The following is a 25,317-nucleotide window of genomic DNA, read 5'->3' on the forward strand; positions in this document are numbered from 1 at the left end:
TACAACTAAAAAACTATCACCATGGGAGAAATTTGAGCAAGACACAAAACATCTGCATGAGGGAACTAATCCAAAGGGGGAGCTTTCTACTAATGTTTTCTATCGCCTACTAAATGAGTATGTGGAAACTATGAATGCGAAAGACTGTTATGTATGCACTAAAATTCCTTCATCTGTGCAGGAGGGAGTTACTTATCATAGCCTCCCTCTTACGTATGGGATTAGTTGTAGCCTGTTACTAACAAGATTTTATGATCAAGAGCATGTGCAATATTTTTATTCAAATTTGGATGTTGTGTTTTCTTTTGTGCCTGTTATTGAATTCTTAAATAAGTTAGCTAAAGAACATGATATAAAATTAGTTAGAGGATTCTTTGAGCCAACACTAACATTTGGAACTGCTTATGCACATCGCAATAACTTAACATGCTTATTGTCTCCTGTAGAGAAAAGCTTTTTAGATCACACAGATGATAGACGCAAAGCATTAAAAGAAAGATTAGAAAAAGGTTTAGAAAAACGTACTTATGCAAATGATTATGCTTATACTGAAATTAAAACACAAGGCAAGTTAGCCATAGATGCATTACACGTAGGTAGACTCTGTATATATACCAAAATCTGATCAAGATAATTTGTTTGTGGGAACGAGTGAATGTAGGCATGTGTTTTTGTTTCAGAGCAAATGGACCTTTATGTTAAATGGACAAGACCCAGCGATTCCTGGAATCTATTACATCTGTGGGTTAAATGCGTATTACCGTCTCCCTAAGGGATGGTATGGGACATGTTATTTGGGAATAATATTCCCAGAGATTTACCAGATTGATGACTTAAAACAACTACCTAAAACGTCTGAATTACAACATACCAGACAAAAACGAGAATCAGTGACGGCTGTCATTGGTGATATATTTGGAGCTATAATCCCTTCAGTGGGAGTTGTCCTAAATTCTATGAAAATTCAAAAGTTGTCTACTATTGTGGATAACATGCTGACAAATTTTACAGGAGCTATACTTCTGATGGATACAGAACTTGCTGCAGAAAGAGCTATGACTCTTCAGATCCGGCTTGCTTTAGACATTCTTTTAGCAAAGAGTGGAGGTGTGTGCAAAATGCTTAATGAGCGACATTGTTGCTCGTATATACCTGACAATAGTAAGAAAATTAGAAGCATGCTTACTAACCTGACTAGAGATAGTACAGATTTGAAGGATCTAAAAGAACTTGGTGTTTGGGAGAAATTTGGAAAGGGAATTGCCCGAGTGGGAAGCTGGTTTACCAACATTTGGAATGGGGTACTTGCAAAAATCATGATGGGATTATTAATTGTTCTGATTTGTTTATTGGGATTTTGGGGAATATGCAAAATTAATGAAAAGGTGAAAAGAAATTTGGCTAACAGAACCAAAAGAAACGAAGAAAGTGAAAGAGAGAAAATGTTTAATGAAATATGGGAAAGCTCACATAAGGGAAAAGGTGTTGAAATGCACATTATGCGTAAAGTAAAAAATTAAAACCTGGAAGATTTGTGATGACGAGCGTCATCAGAGGAGGGACTGAGAGAGCGTATTTGATATTACATATTATAGACGTGAAATGCATATGTCTAACAATGCTGTATTAATAAAACATTCATTAAAAGCGTACTCATAAATATGGAGAATCGTTCATGTATATAAACTAATGTCAACTGTAAGGAATAATCGTTTATAGTTTGCCTAACTGAGCACATTAAAATGTATAAAACTGCATTCATTAGAACTCGTATATCTTAAGTTAGCATGAGCAGAAGCTGTGTAGCTCTCATATTAAAGCGTATTTTTCCCGTCTCTTCAGTGTGTGGACTTGCAAACGACCATGACCCAGCTATTGTTCTCTCTGTATTAGTTTGAAACATGGGGACATTTTCCCATCCGCATGCTAGCATCTTTTAGTATAAAATGATTGTGCTTCGAAACATTTGTAGATACTTCCAAGGACAATGAGACGAGGGAAAGAGAACTTTTAACCTGAGACGTGTGCCAAGATGATGAAGTAACCCCGGATATGCCACCTACGGAAAGTCGATTATGAAGACCAATCAGAAGACCAAACATTATCGAGAGATGACAAATGCATTACTTAATGTATAATTTGATAGGTTAAAAATGATGGGGTGTATTGACTAACCAATAGAATTTTGGGGGAATGAATTACTAGAAAGGGATAAAAACCCATGACACAGGAAATAATCATCCATTAGGTAGGGAATGATATTGATTACATCCCGAAACTCTATCACACTATTCTGTGACTTGAGACTTAGACAAACCATCCTTGCCCATACTGCTGCCCCTTACACTTTTCTCCTTACGAGGAGAGTGTCTTGCCTCTAACTTAGATAGATTGACGGCGATCTAACTGATGTCCTGAAGACGAAGACTGATCCTGAATGCTGACTTAATCAGAGGAGGGTAATTATAAAATTGCTAATGGAAATTCATTTTGCCTTTCTTTCTAGGTACCAACTGCTGTATGTTTTGATAGAGATCTTAGCTAGAAGTTTTCCAAATTGGTGTTCAAAATTGTTTTGCATGACGCCCAACATGCCAATGCTAATTAGAGGTTAGACGAGGTATTCATTCTGACTGACAAACTGACGTGACTGACATGGTGCTATGCTGAACTAGTATCTTAGAAAGTTCGATGTGTTATAATCCGCTTATATCTATCTGATTGTCTATGCTAGTGATCTTTGCATTATCAAAAGCTTATTGTGGTTGTCATCTTGTAATTGTGCTTATATGTTTATTGACTTTGAGATTAATGCCTTTGCTACTAGATTGTAAAATAGGGAATAAAACTTATTAACTCCATTAAGGTGTGGTTATTCATGACTGAAAGGTCATGGTTGCGCCGAATGTTTATTAATGTCTAAAGTAAGAGATATTTTGGTGTTAAACGTTGACAGTGTTATTGACATATTGATTGATATTTTGATCAGTTATCTCGTCCTACGGTGTCTCACCACTGGGCCCAAAGATTCATTGGCCTAAAACGAGTCCTGATGTGTATAAATTGACATAGACGGACGCGTTAACACTACGTTAATTTGACCTTTCTCAGTTCTCATTTAACTGACTGAAACAAGATACCCGTTATAGATTAAGGCCCTCATTACAACCCTGGCGGTCGGTGTTAAAGCGGCAGTAAAACCGCCAACAGGCCGGTGGTAAAAAAAATGGAATCACGACCGTGGCGGAAACCGCCAACATAGCCACTTTAACACTCCGACCGCCACGGCGGTACAAACAAACACTGCGGCAGTAACCGCTAACAGACAGGCGGAAGACAATGTACCGCCCACAGTATTACAACAGGCCAATCCGCCACCTTTTCCGGGGCGGATTCACCGCGAACAAAAACACAGCGGAAACAGGACTGGAAGAGAAAACGCTCACCTCTACACACCCCACGAGGAACCAGGATGCCATGGAGCCGGAACTCCATATTCTACCAGCCACTGTCTTCCTGCTCCTCTACCAGGAGCACGAATGCCAGCGGTGAAGACCACTGTGAGTACAGCACCTACGACACAGGGGAGGGGGAGGGAAAAGAGGGTGACACACACACGCAACACGTAACACCCCCACCCTCACCCACTACAACACACACACAAATACATGTTGATCCGTTACATTTACACCCCCAATCCCCCTGGAAGAATGCAAGGACAAAAGGAAATGATTGTAACAATTATAATCAATAAAAATCCAGTACTCAAAAAAATATATACACTATTAACAAATATATACACCAAGAATTCAAGTCCATGTACTCCACATACATAGTCCATGGACCACTGGGCCCAAGATGCATGGGCGAAGCCCACACAAGATACCCGATTAAAACGGAGAGAACACTGCAGGGGCATCTGATAGAAATAAAACAGGCACCTCAGGGGAAACGGAAGGGGGGCACCTCAGCCGGATGAGTGCACGACGCCAGATCCACGAGGGGGCTCCATGCCCATTGATGTATCCTGGGGAGGGCAAAGCCACAGTCTCACAAGTCTCTCAAGTGGGTGGTTTGCCCACTGCTTTATCCTGGGGAGTGCAAAGCTACAGTCTCACAAGTCTCTCAAGTGGGTGGGTTGCCCACTGCTTTATCCTGGGGAGTGCAAAGCCACAGTCTCACAAGTCTCTCAAGTGGGTGGTTTGCCCACTGCTTTATCCTGGGGAGTGCAAAGCCACAGTCTCACAAGTCTTTACAGTGGGTGGGTTGCCCACTGCTTTATCCAGGGGAGTGCAAAGCCACAGTCTCACAAGTCTCTCAAGTGGGTGGTTTGCCCACTGCTTTATCCTGGGGAGTCCAAAGCCACAGTCTCACAAGTCTCTCAAGTGGGTGGTTTGCCCACTGCTTTATCCTGGGGAGTGCAAAGCCACAGTCTTACAAGTCTCTCAAGTGGGTGGTTTGCCCGCTGCTTTATCCTGGGGAGTGCAAAGCCACAGTCTCACAAGACTCTCAAGTGGGTGGGTTGCCCACTGCTTTATCCTGGAGAGTGCAATAGAATAACAGTCTCCACTGGCTCTGGAGGGGGCTTTGTGCCCAGAGTGCTTCATCCTGCCAAGGACTGAGGTAGTGGATGTGATAGTCCACTGGTTCTGGAGGGGGCTTTGTGCCCAGAGTGCTTCATCCTGCCAAGGACAGAGGTAGTGGATGTATCTCTCCACTGGTTCTGGAGGGGGATTTGTGCCCAGAGTGCTTCATCCTGCCAAGGACAGAGGTAGTGGATGTATCTCTCCACTGGTTCTGGAGGGGGCTTTGTGGCCAGAGTGCTTCATCCTGCCAAGGACAGAGGTAGTGGATGTATCTCTCCACTGGTTCTGGAGTGGGCTTGGTGCCCACAGTACTTCATCCTGCCAAGGACTGAGGTAGTGGATGCCTTTCTCCACTGGTTCTGGAGGGGGCTTTGTGCCCAGAGTGCTTCATCCTGCCAAGGACTGAGGTAGTGGATGTGATACTCCACTGGTTCTGGAGGGGGTTTTGTGCCCAGAGTGCTTCATCCTGCTCGTGGCGGCCTCAGTAACGGCGGTGCTTGCGCCGCTCATTGGCCTGCGGTGCTGGTGGCTGGCTCAGTGAGCGTGCTGGCGGCGGCGGTGTCCTTGGCAGCGGTGCTGGTGGCGGCGGTGTCCTGGAAAGCGGTGCTGGTGGCAGTGGTGTCCTGGGAAGCGGTGCTGGTGGCAGCGGTGTCCTTGGCAGCGGTGTCCTTGGCAGCGGTGCTGGTGGCGGTGGTGTCCTGGGAAGCGGTGCTGGTGGCGGCGGTGTCCTTGGCAGCGGTGCTGGTGGTGGTGGTGTCCACCGTGCAGGTTGGCGGCTACTTCCCTTTCTTTCTGTGCCCCTTCCCCACCTTTGATGGTGGCACAGCTATCTTCCCACTCCCAATTGTAGTCCTGGGAGAGCCCTTGGTGGCAGGTGTTTTGCCCTTCTCCCTCCGGGCAGTGGCCAACTTCTTATGCTTCTGAGGTGGGGGACTGTCCGTGGTCTGGCTCCTTGGCACACTGGCTGCCCTGCTGCTTGGCGCACTCCAGAAGCCGGTTACTGCTGGCACCACTGTTCCAGCTGATGTGGTGGCTGAGGTGCTGGGTTGGGACCTTGAAAAGCGTTCCCTAGGGGACAGAAGGGGTGGGAGAGGTGAGGGGAAGAGGTCAAGGTTGGACAGGAAAAGTTTTTTTCACACACTGGGATGGGTAGATGGAGGGGGTTTGGGAGTCGAGGAAGAGGTAGTGGTTGTAGGAGGTGTACGTTTGGTGACTTTGGGTGAAGATGCATGGGCTGGAGGCTGTCGTGAGGTGGATGGCTGTTGGGTGGGTGTGTGACTGCGTTTGTGTACCTTGGGAGGTGGGCTCACAGACACACTGGGAGAGGACACAGGGGATGTGTGAATGATAGTGAGGGTGGTGAGTGCACGTTTGTGGTGTGTGGTGATGGGTGTGCTGGTGATGGACAAAGTGGCTGAAGATGTAGTGCATGCAGGTGTGAGTGGAGACGTGACAGGGAGGGAGGAGGGAGACGAGGAGGAGGGGGACACAGTGGAGGCAGTGGATGTTGGTATGTGTGCATGTGTATGATGCTTGTGTGAGTGCCTGTGGGATGTGTGGTGCTTATGTTTGCCAGAGCTTCCCTTTTGTGTTGAGGTGTGTGCATGCTGGTCTGATGGTGTGCTTGGGATAGGATGAGGTACAGGGGTTTGGGTGGAGGAAGTTGGAGGGGGAAGGCTGGACACAGGGACAATGGCTGCCATCAGTGCTGAGGCCAGAGTCTGAAAAGCTTGCTGTTGGGCTGCCTGATCAGATGGAATACCCTCCAGTATACATTTGTCTGTTGCAACTGCCTCTATACACCCTGGATGGCATTCAGAATGGTAGACTGCCCAACAGTGAGGGATCTGAGGAGGTCAATGGCCTCCTCACTGAGGGCAGCAGGGCTGACAGGGGCAGGGGCTGAGGTGCCTGGGGTGAAGGAGGTGCCCACCCTCATGGGTGAGCGGCCCCGGGGCACACACTGAGGGGCTGCTGGGAGGGCAGGGCTGGTAGAGGGGGTGGCGGCTTTACCTGTAGATGCAGGAGGCACAGAGGGGCCTGACACCGCAAGGGAGCTCCCATCATAGGAGGAGTCCATGTCGCTGGTCTCAGCTCCTGTCCCCGCCATGGAGCTCCCCTCGCCCTCCGTCCCACTGGTGGCTTCAGACTCCGTTGTCTCGCCTTCCAGGGCCATGTGGGATGCAGCTCCCTCCTGCTCCTGTGCCACTACTCCTCCGCCTGATGATGCTATTGCACACAAGAACAGGGAGACCACAAAAAGGGGAGGGAAAGACAGAAGAAAGACATGTGCATGCAATACCACTACCATTGGCGGACACTACAGACACAAAAGCCCTCTGCACTACGCCGTGCACTTAGAGTTCCCTAATTAATCACAGGGACATGGGGTACAAGGCTCATGCCCGATTGCTGCACACATGGAAGTCACAGGAGCCTGACTAGGTGTAGTTGGCTCTGAACACTGGTGGGGTGGGGTGCCACATGGCCTGCCTTACGAAGGGACCTTGCCTAGGGGAACCCACAGCCCACCTCGCCCACCCAGACACCTCCAATGCACGCTGATTCAGCTGAATGAGAGTGTACTCATCCCCTTGTGGCTGCTGTGATGCTCTCAAGCGCCCATCCAACTCCGGATACGCCACCTCCAGGATCCGGAACATCAGGGGGGTCATGCTGCGAAGGGCACCCGTCCCACGTTGGGAGGCCATCCCCAGCTGGGCCTCTGCCGTCTTCTTGCTCCAGCGGCGAATGTCCTCCCATCTTTTTTGGCAGTGGGTGCTCCGTCTGTGGTGGATCCCCAGGGTCAGGACTTCCTTGGCGATGGCACACCAAATATCCTTCTTCTGGTGGGCTCTGACCTACAGGAATAGTACAGGGGAAAAGGAGAAGATATAACCGTCCCTTGCCATGACGCACATGCACTCACTGTCGTTTCACGCATGCCTCATTCTCCCCCCCTATCTTCCATCCACACCACTCCACACAGGCATTGCCCATACAGCATGCTCACAGTGTACTTACCTGTTTGTCTGGAGGACCGTAGAGTAGCATGTACTGGGGGAGGACCCCATCCACTAGTTTCTCCAACTCCTCCGTGGTGAAGGCAGGGGCCCTTTTCCCAGACACATGAGCCATTGTCTCTTCCAGACTGAGGTCACAGCAGCACTTGCAGCGTAGGTCCTCTCCTATTGAAGATCAGGTATCAAGTGAGTGAACAGATAGAAAATGGCAGTCACGTCCGCGGCGGTGTGTACCGTCACCGCCGGCGTACATGTTCATTGGCTCCTGTGACCCATAGAGCCCAATGTTAACCAATGCAGGATTGCGCCGCAGTCTTCGACCGCCTACTGCAACGGTGTACAACGCCAGCGCAGTTACCTCATATCTCCTTGTCCCATATTACAGGTCAGGCAGCCGCCATTTCAGGGGGCCACATGGCATTATTTTTAAATGCGTCACACATATCTAGGCCTTGCAATCACACTAAGACAGGCACATAGCGGATTTAAAAATGTGTGCTACATAGTTGTGTTTTCGTACCTCAGTGTTGGCTGACCCTCTGCTCGCTGTTCTCCTCCATAGAGCATGTCCGCTGGGGTAGGTGAGGAGATGGCGGGATCCTCCGGAGTACAGACCGCTGGTGGACCTGTCGACAATGGAAGAGCGACATGTAATTGTCACCTACAGCCTGGACCGTGCCACAAACCATGAACTGAGTGCCCAGTTGGAGCCAGAACTGATGTCAGCTATCCTCCATCCCACAGGTATCCCCCCTCTAGTGCAGGTGCTGTCAGTACTCCCTTTCCTGGCAAGTGGGTCTTTTCAGACGACAGTGGCCATAGCATCAGGGATGTCCTAGCCTATGTTCTCCAACGTGTTGTCCAGAGTGTTGTCTGCCCTGCTGATACACATGCGCAGCTACATCGTTGTCCCTCAGGTGGAGGATTTGCCTACAGTGAAAGGTGACTTCTATGCCCTGGGACATATCCCCAACATCATTGGTGCCATTGATGGGACACATGTTGAATTGGTACCACCCCGCAGGAGTGAACAGGTGTACAGAAACTGGAAGAGTTACCATTCAATGAATGCGCAGATGGTGTGTGTGGCCGACTAGTACATCTCCCATGTGAATGCCAGGTTTCCTGGCTCAGTGTATGACGCTTACATTCTGAGGAATAGCAGAATCCCCTATGTGATGGGGCAACTCCAGAGGCACCGTGTGTGGCTATTAGGTGAGGACACGGACCCTATACTGGGTCTGGGGTTGTCCCTAAGGGTTAGTGTGTGTCTAACAGTTGTCCCTCGACATTTGCAGATGACTCTGGCTACCCCAACCTGTCATGGCTATTGACCCCAGTGAGAAATCCCAGGACAAGGGCAGAGAAACGCTACAATGAGGCACATGGGCGAACTGGGAGGGTTATAGAGAGGACCTTCGGCCTCCTGAAGGCCAGGTTCAGGTGCTTCAATATGACAGGTGGTTCCCTATTCTACTCACAAAAGAAGGTGTGCCAGACCATTGTGGCTTGCTGTATGCTGCACAACTTGGCTTTGCGACGATAGGTGCCTTTTCTGTAGGAGGATGGTCCTGAAGGAGGTCTTGTGGCAGCTGTGGAGCAGAAGAAGAGGATAGCGACAACAGAAACACAGTCAGAAACACAGTCAGAAACACAGTGATTCATCAATACTTCCAGTGAGACACAGGTAAGAAGACATTACTGCCACCTACAATGGTTGGGGGGGTGGGGCGTTTTTGGTTTTGGGGAGGGGGTGGGGGGTGGGGGGTTTTAGGTTTTAGGGTGGGGCTGGGGGGGTGGGGCGTTTTTGGTTTTGGGGAGTGGGTGGGGGGGTCAGGGGGTTTTAGGTTTTGGGGTGGGGTTGGGGGGGTGGGGCGTTTTGGTTGTGGGGAGTGGGTGGGGGGTTTTAGGTTTTGGGGCGGGGTTGGGGGGGTGGGGCGTTTTTGGTTTTGGGGAGTGGGTGGGGGGTCAGGGGTTTTTAGGTTTTAGGGTGGGGTTGGGGGGGTGGGGCGTTTTTGGTTTTGGGGAGTGGGTGGGGGGTCAGGGGGTTTTAGGTTTTGGGGTGGGGTTGGGGGGGTGGGGTGAGGGATGTAGGGTGAATGGTGCCTATTGCTAATGATTTGATCAGGAATGCATTTACAACGAAATATCGTTGTTAAGGCATTCGTGGTAAAATCATTAGTAGTAAAGACGAGGTCGGTGTTCCGACCTCGTTGTTAAGGTTAGTAGTAGTTTAAGATTCGGTGTTCCGTCATATAACCGTTGTAAAATGGGCTGGGGTGATGGTGGAGGAATGTCCATGGCAGAGTCCAGTCTATTTGTTTCACAGGTGCATTGTCCAAAGGGGCATAGGAAGTGGAGCTGGGGCAGTTGATGGATGGACAGGGTGACAAAGTGGGACAAAAGGATGACAATCAGGGTGGTCTCATTTCTTGGCGGGGGTCTTGGCATGTTTCTCTGTTTTTGTCCTGGATCTCAGGGACCGTTTGCGGGGCGGTTCTCCATCTGCAGAGGGTGGGGTGCTGGTGTCGTGGTCCTGTGGCGGTGCCTCCTGTCCACTTGCGCCGGCGGAGGTGGTGGGCAGTTCATCATCCAGGCTAGTGTCAGGGGCCCAGTGTTGTGCCACAGTGTCCCTCCTGGTGTTCATGAGTTCCTTTAGCACCCCTACAGTGGTGCCCAGGGTGGTATTGATGGATTTGAGTTCCTCCCTGAACCCCAAATACTGTGGTGACGTTGGGTAGGGGTCCTGCAGGGGTGTAAAGGCATCGTTTTAGTATCTGTGTGTGCCAGGGTGTGCAATGGGTGGGTGACCCTGTACCCCAGTGCTTGCATTCCTGTGTAGGATCTTGTGTGCTATTTGTTTAGGGGTCTGTGTGGGTATGTGCAGTGGCCATGCATTGGTGAAGGGTGTCCATGCTTTGTTGTTGCATGCAGGGCCTGGTGTTGTGATGTGTGGTTAGTGATAGTGGGACATCTGTGAGAAGTTGGAGTGATGGGGTGAGGGCGAGGGTGGGGGTATGTGAAAGCATGCAGATAGAGTAGGGGACATAATAGTAATGATTTGACTTACCAGAGTCCATTCCTCCTGCTACTCCTGCGAGGCACTCAGGATGCAGTGTAGCCAAGACCAGCTCCTCCCATGTTGTTAGTTGTGGTGGAGGAGGTGGAGGTGGGGGTCCGCCGCCAGTCCTCTGACCCGCGATGTGGTGTCTTGAGACCACGGAACGCACCTTCCCCCGTAGGTCGTTCCACCTCTTCCTGATGTCATCCCGTGTTCTTGGGTGCTGTCCCACTGCGTTGACCTTGTCCACGATTCTGCGCCATAGCTCCATCTTCCTAGCTATGGTGGTGTGCTGCACCTGTGATCCGAATAGCTGTCGCTCTACCCCGATGATTTCCTCCACCATGACCCTGAGCTCCTCCTCAGAAAACCTGGGGTGTCTTTGTGGTGCCATGGGGTGGTGTGGGTGATGTGTGAAGTGATGTGTGTTGTGATGTGTGGGGTGATGTTTAGGGGTGTGTGGTGTTTTGTGCGTGGATGTGTATGTGTGATGGTGTTGTGTGCCTCTTTATGGTGGTGTTGTCTTTGCTGTGCTGTATCTCTGACCTTCGTCTAAATTTTAGGTAGTAAGGGTTTGTGGGTGATGTGAGCGGGTGTTTTATATTGTATTGGGTGTGTGGGAGTGGTGTGTGTATGTGTAGCAGGTGTGTGTATTTGGAATTGTCCAATGTGGTTGTGTTTTGTAAATGTGTGTGTATTTTGAGCGCAGCGGTTTGTACCGCCAATGGAATACCGCGGTTGAAAGACCGCTGCGTGGATTCGTGGGTCATGATAGTGTGGGCGTATTCCTGTTGGCGTGACGGTGGAGGTTTTGTTATCACCAGTTTATCACTAACCCTTGGTGTGGCGGACTTGTGTGGGTGTCTGGATTTTGGCGGATTCCGAGCTGTGGGTCGTAATAGCTTTGGCGGAATTCCGCGACCATGGCGGTGTGTTGGCGGTCTTCTGCACGGCGGTATGTGGGATTTACCGCCAATGTTGTAATGAGGGCCTAAGTGCTTTAATGTTCAAAGATTTCAGTTTAAGGGCCATATTACGAGTTTGGTGGTTGAACCACCCTAACTCCGATATGGTAGAGGAGAGTCAGCACAACCCAGCAGCCTCACCACCGTGTTGACCTGCGGAAATGTTGTATTGTCACGTTCCCACTGGTCAGCCCGGTGGAAACGGTGTGGTGGCATTGGCCTAAGGGAGCCGAGGCCAATGTCGCCACACACAGCACGCTCAGAATGCACACTATCTGCCATAGCAGACAGTGCACATTCCAAGCGTCCTGAAAGGGTCACCCCTGTACTGCCCCCGAGATGGTTGTGGGCAGAGGGCCCCCTGTGGCCTCCAACTCTGCCTTTCCTCCAGCCATTAAAAGGCTTGTGGGAAGGAAAGTCGTGATCAGCACGGTGAAAATAGGTAAGTGTAGATTTACTCTTCTTTACTCCACATTTATGTACCTTGAAGATATATATCATCAAGGTTCACATGTGTGGAGTTATACATGGTAAAACATTGCATAAGTGCAGGTCCTTTATGACAGCTGCCCTCTTGCTGCTTCACTGCCTCCCTGGTTACTGAATTGTTCACTCTGTTATTGTGTTACTGTGCCTAACCTTGTATGAATTCATCTTTTATCTTTGTTTAGTTTTATATTGCTTTTTTAATTACTGTTGCTTCTCTGCACTCTCGCTTTCCTGCTGTTTTTCTTGATGATTTTTTTTACTGCATCTCCCTCCCACTCTCCGCCTTCTCAGACCCGGTCCGCGGTCTCTCTGCACCCCTCCCTCCTCCCAGGACCTACTTAATGGAGGGCGCATTGTGGGCACTACCAAAGACAAGCCTGTTAGTACCCACCCGCACTTAAAGCGCACACAACAGCAGAAAGCCTGGTTCTCCTGCCACAGCTCGATGCACTGCCACTGAGCTCTGAGCTCTGAGCCCTGAACCCCAGACTCTGCAACAAAAACAGATACTGCACTTCTCCACGATCAATGGAAGGGCCTTTTAGCTGCCGTCATTGTCTATTTTCCTGCAACACCAGTGAACCTGTGTGCACACTGACTACCATGACATGGACCACGCCAACCATGACTGCTTAGGAACAATTTCACTGCCTCTTGCTCAATACACAATCACTCTGAAAGCAAGCCACTGAAACTGGGGACACAATCACCTCCCTTGACAGCGAAGTTGTTTTCCTCATCAAGTCCTTGCCTAATCCCACATCTTCTCTTGATATAACCTCAGAAGCTGCAGACAGCTAAAAGACAGCACACTGGGACTGCATTAACAAGCGCAGACGGGGTATCGCCATTATCCACAATGAAACCATCCACTGCACCACAGCCGCAGACGACACCTCCACGATCATGGAACACCTACATTTTCAACTCCAAATCGATGGCAGAACCACCATCATAGACACCCTCAGCTACAGACCTCCCGGGCCATGCCCCAGTTTCTGTGACCACTATCCCCGAATTCATTACCCTGATTGCCATCGACTCCAGACACTACATTTTCCCTGGAAACCTTAATTTTCACCCCAATGATGCAACACTGCCAACCTCCTTGAAAGCATGAAGAATGTTAGCCTCACCCAGCTAGTCACTGACCTTACATACTGCACATGCTCAACCCCCATCTTCATGGCCAGCAACAGAGACAAATACAGCCATGTCACTGAGCTCTCCTGAACAGATCACAACATCGTCCAATATACCATTACAGGATCCCCTGGCACAGCCACCAAGCCTCCCAACACCTCACACTGCAGCTGGATCAAAGTGTCAGAGAGCCAGTGGATTGACATCCTCAGCACCTCCCACACTGACATCACAACCATCCTAGAACAGGGTGTGAAGAACATTTCAGTCTGGATCACTGATTGCATCATCAGAGTCAACCCCCTCAAGCCCATCAAACTCAAGAAACCCACCAAACAAACCAGTTGGCACACCATGAGACTGAGAACTGCGAAATGCAACTGCACACGACTAGAGAGGAAATGAGGCATCAGCAAGGAGCCCACAGTCCTAGCCACCTTCAAGTCGTCCCTCAACCAATTCCACCAACTACTGAAAGAGACGAAGAGGAGTTCCCTGGCTGGCCGCATTGAAGCCAGCGCTAACCATAACAAAGAACTCTTCAACATCGTCAGACAGTTCTCCAACCCCTCAGCCACCGAAAACATCATCACTCCCTCTCAGGAACTCTGAGACACCATGGTGAACTTCTTCCATGACAAGATCTCTACCATCTACAAAAACTTTGAACCCTGACCAAACCGCTGCTGACACCGTCAGCCTCTCCACTCCCTTGGATGCAAATCCTGATGCTATTGCTGACTACCTGCTCAGCACCTGGGAACAGCTCACCACACAAAACACCACTTCCATCATGAACTCTGTCCACTCAGGGGCACCCACAAACCCCTGTCCCCACCACATTTTCAACTTTGGGAGCAGGACGATCAGCAGCAAGCTCACCACTTTCTTCAACTCATTCATAACCATGGCCAGCTTCCCCGAAGTATGAAAACATACAGAAGTCAAACCCTTCTCAAGAAACCTTCTGCTGGCACCAGTGAACTCAAGAACTACCATCTCATCTCTCTGCTCCCGTTTTCTGACAAAGTCCTAAAAAAATGCATCAACAACCAACTCACAGAACACCTGAAGATCAACAATCTTCTGGACCCCTCCCAATCTATATAATCCGGACCAGCCACAGCACCAAAATGTCCCTGATCACTGCCACTGATGACATCAGAATCCTCCTTGACTGGGGAGAAACAGTGGGCCTGAACTTCCTCGACCGCTCAGCAGCATTCAACACCTTATCCCACCATACCCTTATCAAGAGGCTTCATTACATTGGAATCCAAGGAGACGCCCTCAAATGGATCGTATCCTTCCTCACCGAAATAACCCAGAGAATCCACCTACCACCTTTCACCTCCGAAGCCAAGAACAGCATCTGTGGCGTCCCTCAAGGCTCATCCCTCAGCCCCACACTTTTCAACATCTACATGAGCCCCTTGGCCAAGATCAGAACAGAATGAACATCATATCCCAGGCAGGTGACACCCAGATCATTCTCTCACCATCAGAACACCTCTCCACCACGAAGGGCAACTTCCACAGGTCCATGACGGGCATTGCCAAATAGATGAATAACAACTGCCTAAAACTCAACACAAACAAAACAGAAGTGCTGATCTTCAGTAACAACACCTCCCCATAGAACGACTCATGGTGGCCTATTGAACTACCACCAGCACCCGCTCCGACAGACTACACTCACAACCTTGGCATCATCCTGGACATCATGCTCACCATGAAAGACCTGATCAACACAGTCTCCTCTTCCTGCTTCCTCTCTCTTTGCGTGCTCCGTATGAGCTTAAAATGGTTCCCCGTCAACACCAGGTAAACTGTCACCCTAGCCCTAGTTGCCATCCAGTTGGACTACGGCAACTTACTCTATGTAGAAATGATGATGCACCTACTGAAGAGATTGCAGACCATACAGAATTCAGCGGCCAGGGTCATTCTTGACCTTCCCAAATGGACCCACACCACATCCCATGTCAAGAAGCTCTACTGGCTCCCTATTCAGAAGAGAAGTCACTTTAAGATACTGATTCACACTTACAAGGCCCTTCACAATCAAGGACCAGCTAACATCAACCACTGACTGAAACTCCACCAACCCTCCAGACATGTGCGCTTCACTTCCCTCTTCCTTACTCACACTCCCAAAATCTGCCAAAGCAACAGTCGAGGACACTCCTTCTCCTACCTTTTGGTGAAATTCGGGAATGATCTCCCCTTCACCTATTGACCTCATTCTCTCTTCTGAAATTCAGGAAAGGACTCAAGAGCTGGCTGTTCAACTAAACCCCTTAGCACATATGTTCTCTATGCCTGGATAACCTCATGGTGTTAGTCACACTCTATAAATCATGTTTAATTGATTGACTGAACTATAGAAATATACCTGCACAGTGTTTTTTTCCTTGATATTCTTGACACGATATTTAGTCACATAATATTTCTGGTTCCGTTATTCCTTCTAAACACCCCCTGTACCCCAAACCCTAAATGCTGTTCTCTACCTTTAGCCCAATTCTCCATTCCTTTATTTCTATACACCAAACCCAATATCCTTAACATAATCTATGTTCCATCCTCTTCACCCTATGCTTTGATCCTTTAAACCTATACCCTTATTCTCTATACACCAAACCCTGAAACTAATACTTTCAGCTCTATAACCTTACCCATTCCCTTAACTCAGTACCTTTAACCCATCACTCCCAACCCCCTTAACCCTTAATCCCTTAATACTTAACCTCTCTTGCCCAAACGATTTAGCCCTAAAACATATACCTTTAATCCCAGTCCCCAACCTCTTAAGCCTTATACTCTATAACGTTATGTCATAAGAAGGCTAAAATCATGGAGACTATGGACACTAGTTCAGAAATGGTGGTGGTTGAGAGCCAGGAGCAGAGTCTTTCATTTCAGACAGGATAGGAAAGACAATCAAAATTTTGTTGGTACACATCCTAGGTGATTTAAAGAGCTGGGTTGCAGTTGCCTCACACGCTACATAATGATCTAGTTCCTTACCACCATTTTGTATTTCCTAGGCCTGTGTGAAATTTTAATTATGCCAGAGTAAACAGAGTTATTTTAGTAATTTCACAATACTCTTGATGTGAAATTATTGAAAATTTCACAATTATGTCCATTTGCGTAAATATGATTGCTATGGCACAAAAATCCTACTGCAGAAGAAAGGGAAAAACAAATTTGGTGAGCACAAGCGGCTGCTGTTTTTCGAGTTTTGTTGCATTTAGAGTTATTGTTTTAGCACAAAATGCATCCCCAGGCCCAATTGGGATGTGAGAGTACATTTTGCACTAAATAAATAGCACTAAATGCTTAATTTCCCTGCAATTCCACTATAGTAAAGTGTGCAACTACTCCTAGTATTTCTATACACCTTTATTTTATTCTCCCTTTGCCCCCTGTGTTTCCTCATTGCTGTGACTTTATATGCCTCGAAAGACCAGCATTCAATTCTTTTACGCTATTTGTGGTACTCCATACAACTACTAATTTCAGCATCTCCTGGTGTTTTGGTATGCAGCAAATGTTTCTGGATACCTCCTGGGTTTGTTATCACATTACCTAATGGAGGTAAGGGCAGAGCAAAAGAACTGTTAGGTACTGGTATACTGCCACCTCTGCTACTACTTATCATCTGCCTTTGTTGTTATAGACAGAGTTGCTGTAGCAGAATGTGTGAGATAGCTTTAAGACCTTCAAGGGACCTAGTTCAAGACATCTAAAATGTTTGGCAGATGAGACATATACACCAAGGTGCTTTCTCTCTCTTCCCCAATCCTCATTTTCCCCTAGTATGAAGTAGTAGGTTGGAGATTCCTGTTCCTCATTTTACTGCCCTTACTTGGTGGAGAGTGGTGGACTAGCATTGGAATTCCCTTCTTTCAAATGACTCTAAAGGGTGTTTGTTAGACTTTTTCATCCTTGGTGTGGTCTCCCTTAACTTTGTGCCTCTGTTCCCCAGGTTGTTGATGTGTGCTGGACTCTGATTTTGCTGTTTTGTAATTGGCTTATCCATGATTGGCATATTTGATTTATTAGTAAGTCCCTAGTACAGACCACTAGAGGTGCACAGGACCTGTAAATCAAATGCTACTAGTGGGCCTGCAGCACTGGTTGTGCCACCCACATGAGTAGCTCTGTCATCATGTCTCAGACCTGCCATTGCAGTGTTTATGTGTGCAGTTTGTAACTGTAAATTCGACTTGGCAAGTGTACCCACTTGCCAGGCCTGAACCTTCCCTTTTCTTATTTGTCATTCACCCCTAAGGTAGGCCCTAGGTAGCCCCAAGGGCAGGGTGCAGTGTATGGTTAAGGTAGGACATGTAGTGATGTGTTTTATATGTCTTGACAGTGAAATATTGCTAAATTCGTTTTTCACTGTTGCAAGGCCTGTCCCTCTGATAGGTTAATTTGGGGGCTACCTTTAGATCTGATTAAAGTGTAGATTCCCTTTGGGAGCGGATGGACATGTGGAGTTTGGGGTCTCTGAGCTCACAATTTAAAAATACATATTTTAGTAAAGTTGATTTTAAGATTGTGTGTTTGAAAATGCCACTTTTAGAAAGTGAGCATTTTCTTGCTTATACTATTTCTGTGACTCTGCCTGTTTGTGGTTTTTCTCTGTCTGGGTCAGTTTGAAAGTTGGGCTGGTTCGACCTCACACTAGACAGTGACATAAAGGGAGCTGGGGTGTAGTCTGCATTTCCTGACAAGCCATTTGTGCTAGGAGGGAGGGGAGGAGTGGTCACTTACACCTGAAAGGGCTGTGCCTGTCCTCATATAATGCAGTCTCTGACCCCGTGGTGAGTGTCTGGGGCCTGGCCTGGGCAAGGCAGGATTTCACATTCAAAAGAGACTTTACTTTGAAGCGGCCTACTTCAAAGGAGAAATTGGGTATAAGAGGGGCACCCAAAACCACAGACTTTAGAATACTTCTGGAAACAAGAGGAACCTCTGCCTGGAGAAGAGCTGAAGAGCTGAGGAAGAAGACCTGCCCTGCCTGTGACTGTGCTTTGTGGAGCTATCCTGCAGTTGCTGCTTCTGCCAGAGTAAGAGGGCAAAGACTGGACTTTGTATGCCTTCCATCTTGTGAAGAAATCTCCAAGGGCTCGATTTAGAGCTTGCCTCCTGTTGTTTGAAGTCTCAGGGACAGCAAAGACTTCTCTGTACCAGCACCTGGAGTCTCTGGAGAGACTCCTGCTCTGACAAGTGGTGCCCTATCCAGTCCCTGGGCCCTTGAAAGGAAAGCTGGTGAAAATTCAAGGAAATCGACATCGGACGACTTCGTACCCACGCCGCTGCTGAATCCGGTGACGCTGCCTGAAACCGACTCTGTGATCTTTGCTTGAGCGCGACGACCTTCACAGGCCCGACATCTCTGCAGCCCCGCCGAAGTAGGCGACTCTGTGGAAGTCGCTACATCACGTTGTGACAGACGCCACTCGAAGTGCACGCATTCAACGTTTTGCACAGACGCCGCGATCCCCGACTTTGCACATCGGCTTATTTTCACTCTTCACCAAAGGTACTGTACCTGGGAGTCTACGCGACTTCGTGTCCAGCGCCGCTGGTGTCGGATTGTTGGGAACGACTCCGTTACGATGCTGTGTTAACACCTCATCGAAGCATTTTGTGTTTCTAAGCGCTATTTTTTTTTTTTATCTTTAAAAATTCATAACTTGACTTGTGTATGTCAGTTTTTGTCGTTTTGGTCTTGTTTTGTTTAGATAAATATTTCCTATTTTTCTAAGCTGGTGTTGTATCATTTTGTAATGTTTTCATTAAGTTACTGTGTGTGTTGGTACAAATACTTTACACCTAGCACTCTGAAGTTAAGCCTACTGCTCTGCCAAGCTACTAAGGGGGTAAGCAGGGGTTAGCTGAGGGTGATTCTCTTTTACCCTGACTAGAGTGAGGGTCCTTGCTTGAACAGGGGGTAACCTGACTGTCAACCAAAGACTCCATTTCTAACAGTGCTGTAAAACCTTAACCCGAAATCCTTCAACTTTTTCACACCGTCCTTCCTTTACTTTGATTGAGAGCTAAGAGTTTGGGAGTTTTCCTTTTTTTGAAGAATTTATTTTTAGAACAAATAATTGAGAAGTTCTATTTTTAGAGGTTTGACTTTCGAAGTTTTTACACAACACCTTAAAACCAATGGAACTCAGGTAGAAATAGAAAAAATAATGTCAGTTGTTTTACATAAAAGGGGGAGTACGGGAAACTCATTTGACTTAAAAGTATCATTAGATAGTCATTACACAGAGTGTGGTATTTGCAGTGAATTCAGGCGTGTTTGGTATCAATAATCACACACCCTCATTATTGCATGAACACCTTTTCCTGTTCTTGATGGACAGAAGTGGAAGAATATGCCCCAGTTTCCAAACCTAGTGTGTGCAGCAGGATGCTACAGAGGAATTTGTCCCTCCATCACAAACATGACATCTAGCTTAACCCCCAGGTTTTTAACAGCACATTTTGGGAAAAGTGACAATTGAACATAGTTTTCATGAAAACAATTAAGATATCAGTCTTGTCATCGTTAGGTTTAAGCTAATTGTGGTGCATCTAACTTTTGACCATGTTCAAGCACTCATTGAGTGATATGACAGATGTAGAGGTACCCAGACTAAATCACTATCTGGATGTCATCGGCATATGTATAAAATTGACACCCACAAGTTGGAATCATGCTCTTCAGAGGGAGCAAATAGATACTAAAAAGAAATGGAGAAAGTATTAACCCTTGTGGATCTCCAGTGTGGTTGGAATAGAATTCGGAAAGTTACTAAGCATTACTATTTGTAACCTATCTCTAAAGAATGCTAAAACCCATGAAAGAGCAGTGCTCTCAATTCAACATAATCTGAATCCAGACATCAAGGTTACATGATTAATATTGTTGAGCGTTGCCAACAAATCTAGCACGATAGTAGCAGATGATATATTATTGTCAGCAGCTATTCAAAGGTCAGTCGCAGCTGAAATGAATGCAGCGTCTTTGGGGTTTGAACAAAAACACTGGACTTCTTCAAGCATCTTATTGGCTTTTAGAAAGAAGAACAAATGTTCCACCACATCATTTTTCAATATTTTAGCAACTGAAGGAAGTAAAGTGACTGGGTGGTAGTTAGAACTTTTTGTTAAGAAGTGCCTTTTTTGAATCTGTTTGACTACACCTCGCTTTAGTTCTGATGTCACAAACTCATATTTTTGTTTATGGCAGGAACTTCTTCATGAATCACCCGACATGGGATGGGATATGTAGGAGAACATGATATACATATTTGGATAAATACTCAAATTTCCTTCCAGAGTGTTTTTATTTACGTTTTGTGAAAGTCTGAACTTGGAATACTCTATTGAACTGGCTTTACTTTGCAGGAAAGGATACTTCCAAGTCGACATTGGAAGTTTGTGATTTAAATGAGAGATCAATGTTATCTATTTTACCCATAAAGAAGAATGCTAAATTATTACTCAGTTGTAAGCGTAAATATCTTTAGGAGAGGAGTGTTTATTGTTTAGTTTAAAGGTTTCTTTTTGGTTATTAGCAGTTTTCTTAATTATCATCATAGTAACTGACACGGATGGAACCAATAGTGTTTTTTGCAACGTCCTATTTTCTCTCTATACATCTATTTGTCTTGAAGAAAGTAACCCCTATGTTCAGTTTGCCTTGTTTAACGTTTGAACGGCAAAAGAGAAGTAGTGAACCGAGAAGAAACCTTTTGTTCAGTATTTCGGATTCTTTATGTTAACGAGGCTACATTGTTTAATGTGTATGTGGATCATGTGACATACTCTTTATAGCTAGTGGGAGGGACATATGATCAGAAAACATAAAAGGCTTGCATCATCTGGTTAAAATCGACTTCATTCTAGGCACGAGATTAAACTTGCTTTTCGCTGGGAGGAGAGCTAGGTAACGATTAACAGTTTGAAATGTTACCAATTAATGCCCTCTCCGTAATAAAGGTGTTATCCGTTTTTGTTTAGTAATTTTGTGAGAGGCCGTTAATAAACGGTGACTTGGTATATTGGTTTGCTCCTTGATTAAATGTGAAACCCCAAGTCAGACAGGTGATGAAGGATATTACTGGCATATTTATTATTTCTGTCATCAAAATGAAAGTTTGAATCATCAAGATTTAGCAATAGCTATGAATTCACTCAAGGTCTTCCTTGATCTAATCAGCGCCCATATGTTCAGCTTCAATCTTAATCTGATCACTGCCAAGGGTGAAGTAATGCTCATTGCCCACAGCTCCGATGAAGCAGAGGTTGAAGACTGGCTCCAAGAAATGAAAGTGCAAGGGAAAATTTGCCATCGCCCCCCTTCCCCTCCACGAGAAATCCCTGGACTTTGCCATTGACGTATTTTTCAAGATACACATGAACAAACATATGTACGCTTACTGGTGTCACCTGAGTTTTATGGAAAACACATAGGCGGTCATTCTGACCGCCGCCCGCCATGCGGTCACCGCCAAATGGCCGCTCCGCGGTTAGGAGACCGCGGATGCCATTCTGGCTTTCCCGCTGGGCCGGCGGGCGACCGCCAAAAGGGCGCCCGCCGGCCCAGCGGGAAAGCCCCTGCAACATAGAAGCCGGCTCCGAATGGAGCCGGCGGTGTTGCAGGGGTGCGACGGGTGCAGTAGCACCCGTCGCGATTTTCACTGTCTGCAAAGCAGACAGTGAACATCTTCATGGGGCCCTGTTAGGGGGCCCCTGCACTGCCCATGCCAGTGGCATGGGCAACCCGTTCCCGCCATCCTGTTCCTGGCGGTAAGAACCGCCAGAAACAGGGTGGCGGGAAGGGGGTCGGAATCCCCATGGCGGCGCTGGATTCCCTGGGCCAGGGGAAAACCGGCGGGAAACCGCCGGTTCCCCTTTTCTGACCGCGGCTTTACCGGCGCGGTCAAAATGGCCCTGGAAGCACCGCCAGCCTGTTGGCGGTGCTTCCGTAGTCCCGGGCCCTGGCGGTCATGGACCGCCAAGGTCGGAATGACCCCCATAGACTCTTCCCTGAATCCAACATCACAACTTCACCCCAGGCCAGTGTCATATCCACAACAGGATCACAGTAATGGTCTATCATCAAAATACCCAGCACCCATCTCATTGCCCTGACAAGTGCCCTGTATGCTACTGCCAAGTCATCAAACGATGTTGCAAATATAACCACATCACCCTGTTAATGAATTTTTCATCCATCGCAGGAATCAAATGCACAAGGTCGACAAACCTTTGACTCCATAAGATGTATGGTGAACTATAGACAATTACATCAAAACCACCCCAATAATTTAGACATCATAATCAATGCGGCAATGGAAGGAAAAACTACAATCATGAATTTATTTTAAAGCTTTATTACAAACACAAGCTCAAAGTCATGTAGACTATGTGCGGAACCACGTTATAAAGAAACATAATCACCACGGGTTGCCCAAGGTGATTAAATAAGTTCAGGCGTACTGGTCTGTCATGAGTTCCTTCCCTGGCACTGATAGGTGTCTCCCCCGCCCCCTCCCCCTCCGGAGAGTCCTCCACCACCATCCCCCTCGATCTCCCGACCCCCGAACATTACACACGCACACATACACACTCATACACACACATACCCACATCCACCCACGCATGCACACATACATACCTGCACACCGCAACACACACCAACATACATTGTCACACACACACATTCTCAACACATAACATACATGTACACTCACATTCAGTCATTTACGCACTCACATCCACATGCATGCATACATAAACAGACACACCCACACACGCACACAAAACACCCCCCTCTCCTGTCAGAGAATCCGACTTACCTGCTTGCTCGCCTGCGGAAGACAGATTCAGAGCTCAGAGTCTGAAGTTCAAGAAATAGCTGATTCCAGTCTACAGCCTCCAAGAAGGAAAAGGAGTGACCTTCTCTCCTCATGCGCCTGACTTGTGCCTCTCCTACCAATGTGGCCTTCGCTTGAGAAGATCATTCTTTTGGTACAGGAGTCAGTTCCATTATGGCTCTGTCTTACACTAATTTGTTTATGTTCATAAATGACTCTTGGCTGAATGTATCTGTGGAGGTTATTCTGAGGTATACTGATTACATATTCAATGTATTTATTTAATTATTAATGTACGTATTTACTTGGGAGTAGTTTTATTAACCTTACTTTAATTTGCTTTCATTGGCTTCAAGTGAAGGGGAATAGAGGCAGATTGTTGATTTCAGGGTTTGTACATAAAACAGTTTTGATGATCAGGATACAAATTAGATTTTATCCTTGCTATTTCAAGGTGTGGCAGTATAGTAGGTATATGATTACGGGTATGTTAGATTGCTTTGTATAGTCACAAGGAATATTGTTTCAATCGGAGAAGCAGGGTTAGTGGCTTTCAGATGGAAGAGTCTAGGCAAGAAACAATTGCTACCAGACAACTTTCATGGATGGAAAACACTCTGCCTAATATTTTACTCAGTGTTAGCATCATTAACGTCAGTATGGAAAAATGTACTTTACTGGAGGGGAAAGAAACTGTTGAAAAACAAATGGCCTGGCATACAAAAGTTGTGCCACAAAGCCAGTGTTTTTTGCACAAGAACTGCTTTTCAAGCCAGTCTCAATTTTGGGCTTTGACTTATGTACATATTAGTCTCAGCACAACACAACCATTCATAACGAGTGTTAGACCTGACAGCCTTAGGGTGGTCACCCCTAACTTTTTGCCTGCCTCCCTCCACTTTTTGGACACTGTTTTTGCTGGTTTTAGGACTCTGTGCACTTTACCACTGCTAACCAGTGCAAAAGTGCATATGCTCTCTCCCTTAACACATGGTGACATTGGTTCATACCCAATTGGCTTATTTAATCTACTTGTGAAACCCCAGTCAAGTGCACTACATATGCCCAGGGCCTGTAGATTAAATGCTACTAGTGGGCCTGTAGCACTGATTGTGCCAACCACATAAGTAGTCTCTTAACCATGCCTGAGGCCGTCCATTGCAGGGCCTGTGTGTGGAGTTTCACTGCCACTTAGACTTGGCATTTAAAAGTACTTACCAAGCCTTAAACTCCCCTTTTTCTACATATAAGTTACCCCTACGGTAGGCAGGGTGCTATGTAGATAAAAGGACGAACATGTACCTGTGCAGTTTATGTGTCCTGGTAATGTAAAACTCCTACATTTGTTTTTACACTGCTGTGAGGCCTGCTCCTTTCATAGGCTAATGTTAGATTCTGATCTGAAAGGAGTAACTAGGTCATATTTAGTATGGCCAGAATGGTAATACAAAATCCTGCTGACTGGTGAAGTTGGATTTAATATTACTATTTTAGAAATGCCACTTTTAGAAAGTGAGCATTTCTCTGCGCTCAGATCCTTCTGTGCCTTACAATCCACGTCTGGCTAGGTTAGTTTACAGCTCCCTTGTGCATTCCACTCAGACAAACCCCAAACACAGGATACTCAGTCACTCCTGCACACATCTGCATATTGAATGGGTCTTCCTGGGCTGGGAGGGTGGAGGGCCTGACACTTGCATGTCAAAGGACAGTAACCTGCCCTCACAAAATGAACTGCCACAACCCCTACTGGGACCCTGGCAGACAGGATGGAACAGAAAGGGGACCTTGTACACTTCTAAGCCACTCTGTGAAGTCTCCCCCACTTCAAAAGCACATTTGTGTATTTAAGCAGGGTCCCTGACCCCACCAACTCAGACACTTCTGGACAAGATACCACTGGAGAAGAATCCCTGAACCAGAACCTGCAACCTACCGAGAGGAACTGCCTGGCTGCCCAAAGGACTCACCTGACTGCCTTTCTGTAAAGGTCTGCTGCCCTGCTGCCTTGCTGCCCTCTGGCTCCGCTAAGAAGTGCTCTCTAAGGGCTTGGATATAGCTTGCCTCCTGTTCCCTAAAGTCTCAGGATGAAAAAGACTTCATCCTGCAAAAGAACTCCTTGTGCGGTGAAAATTTGACGCACAGCCTGCAAGAAAC

This window comes from Pleurodeles waltl, chromosome 1_2, assembly GCF_031143425.1.
Source record: "Pleurodeles waltl isolate 20211129_DDA chromosome 1_2, aPleWal1.hap1.20221129, whole genome shotgun sequence".
Classification (NCBI taxonomy): Eukaryota; Metazoa; Chordata; class Amphibia; order Caudata; family Salamandridae; genus Pleurodeles; species Pleurodeles waltl.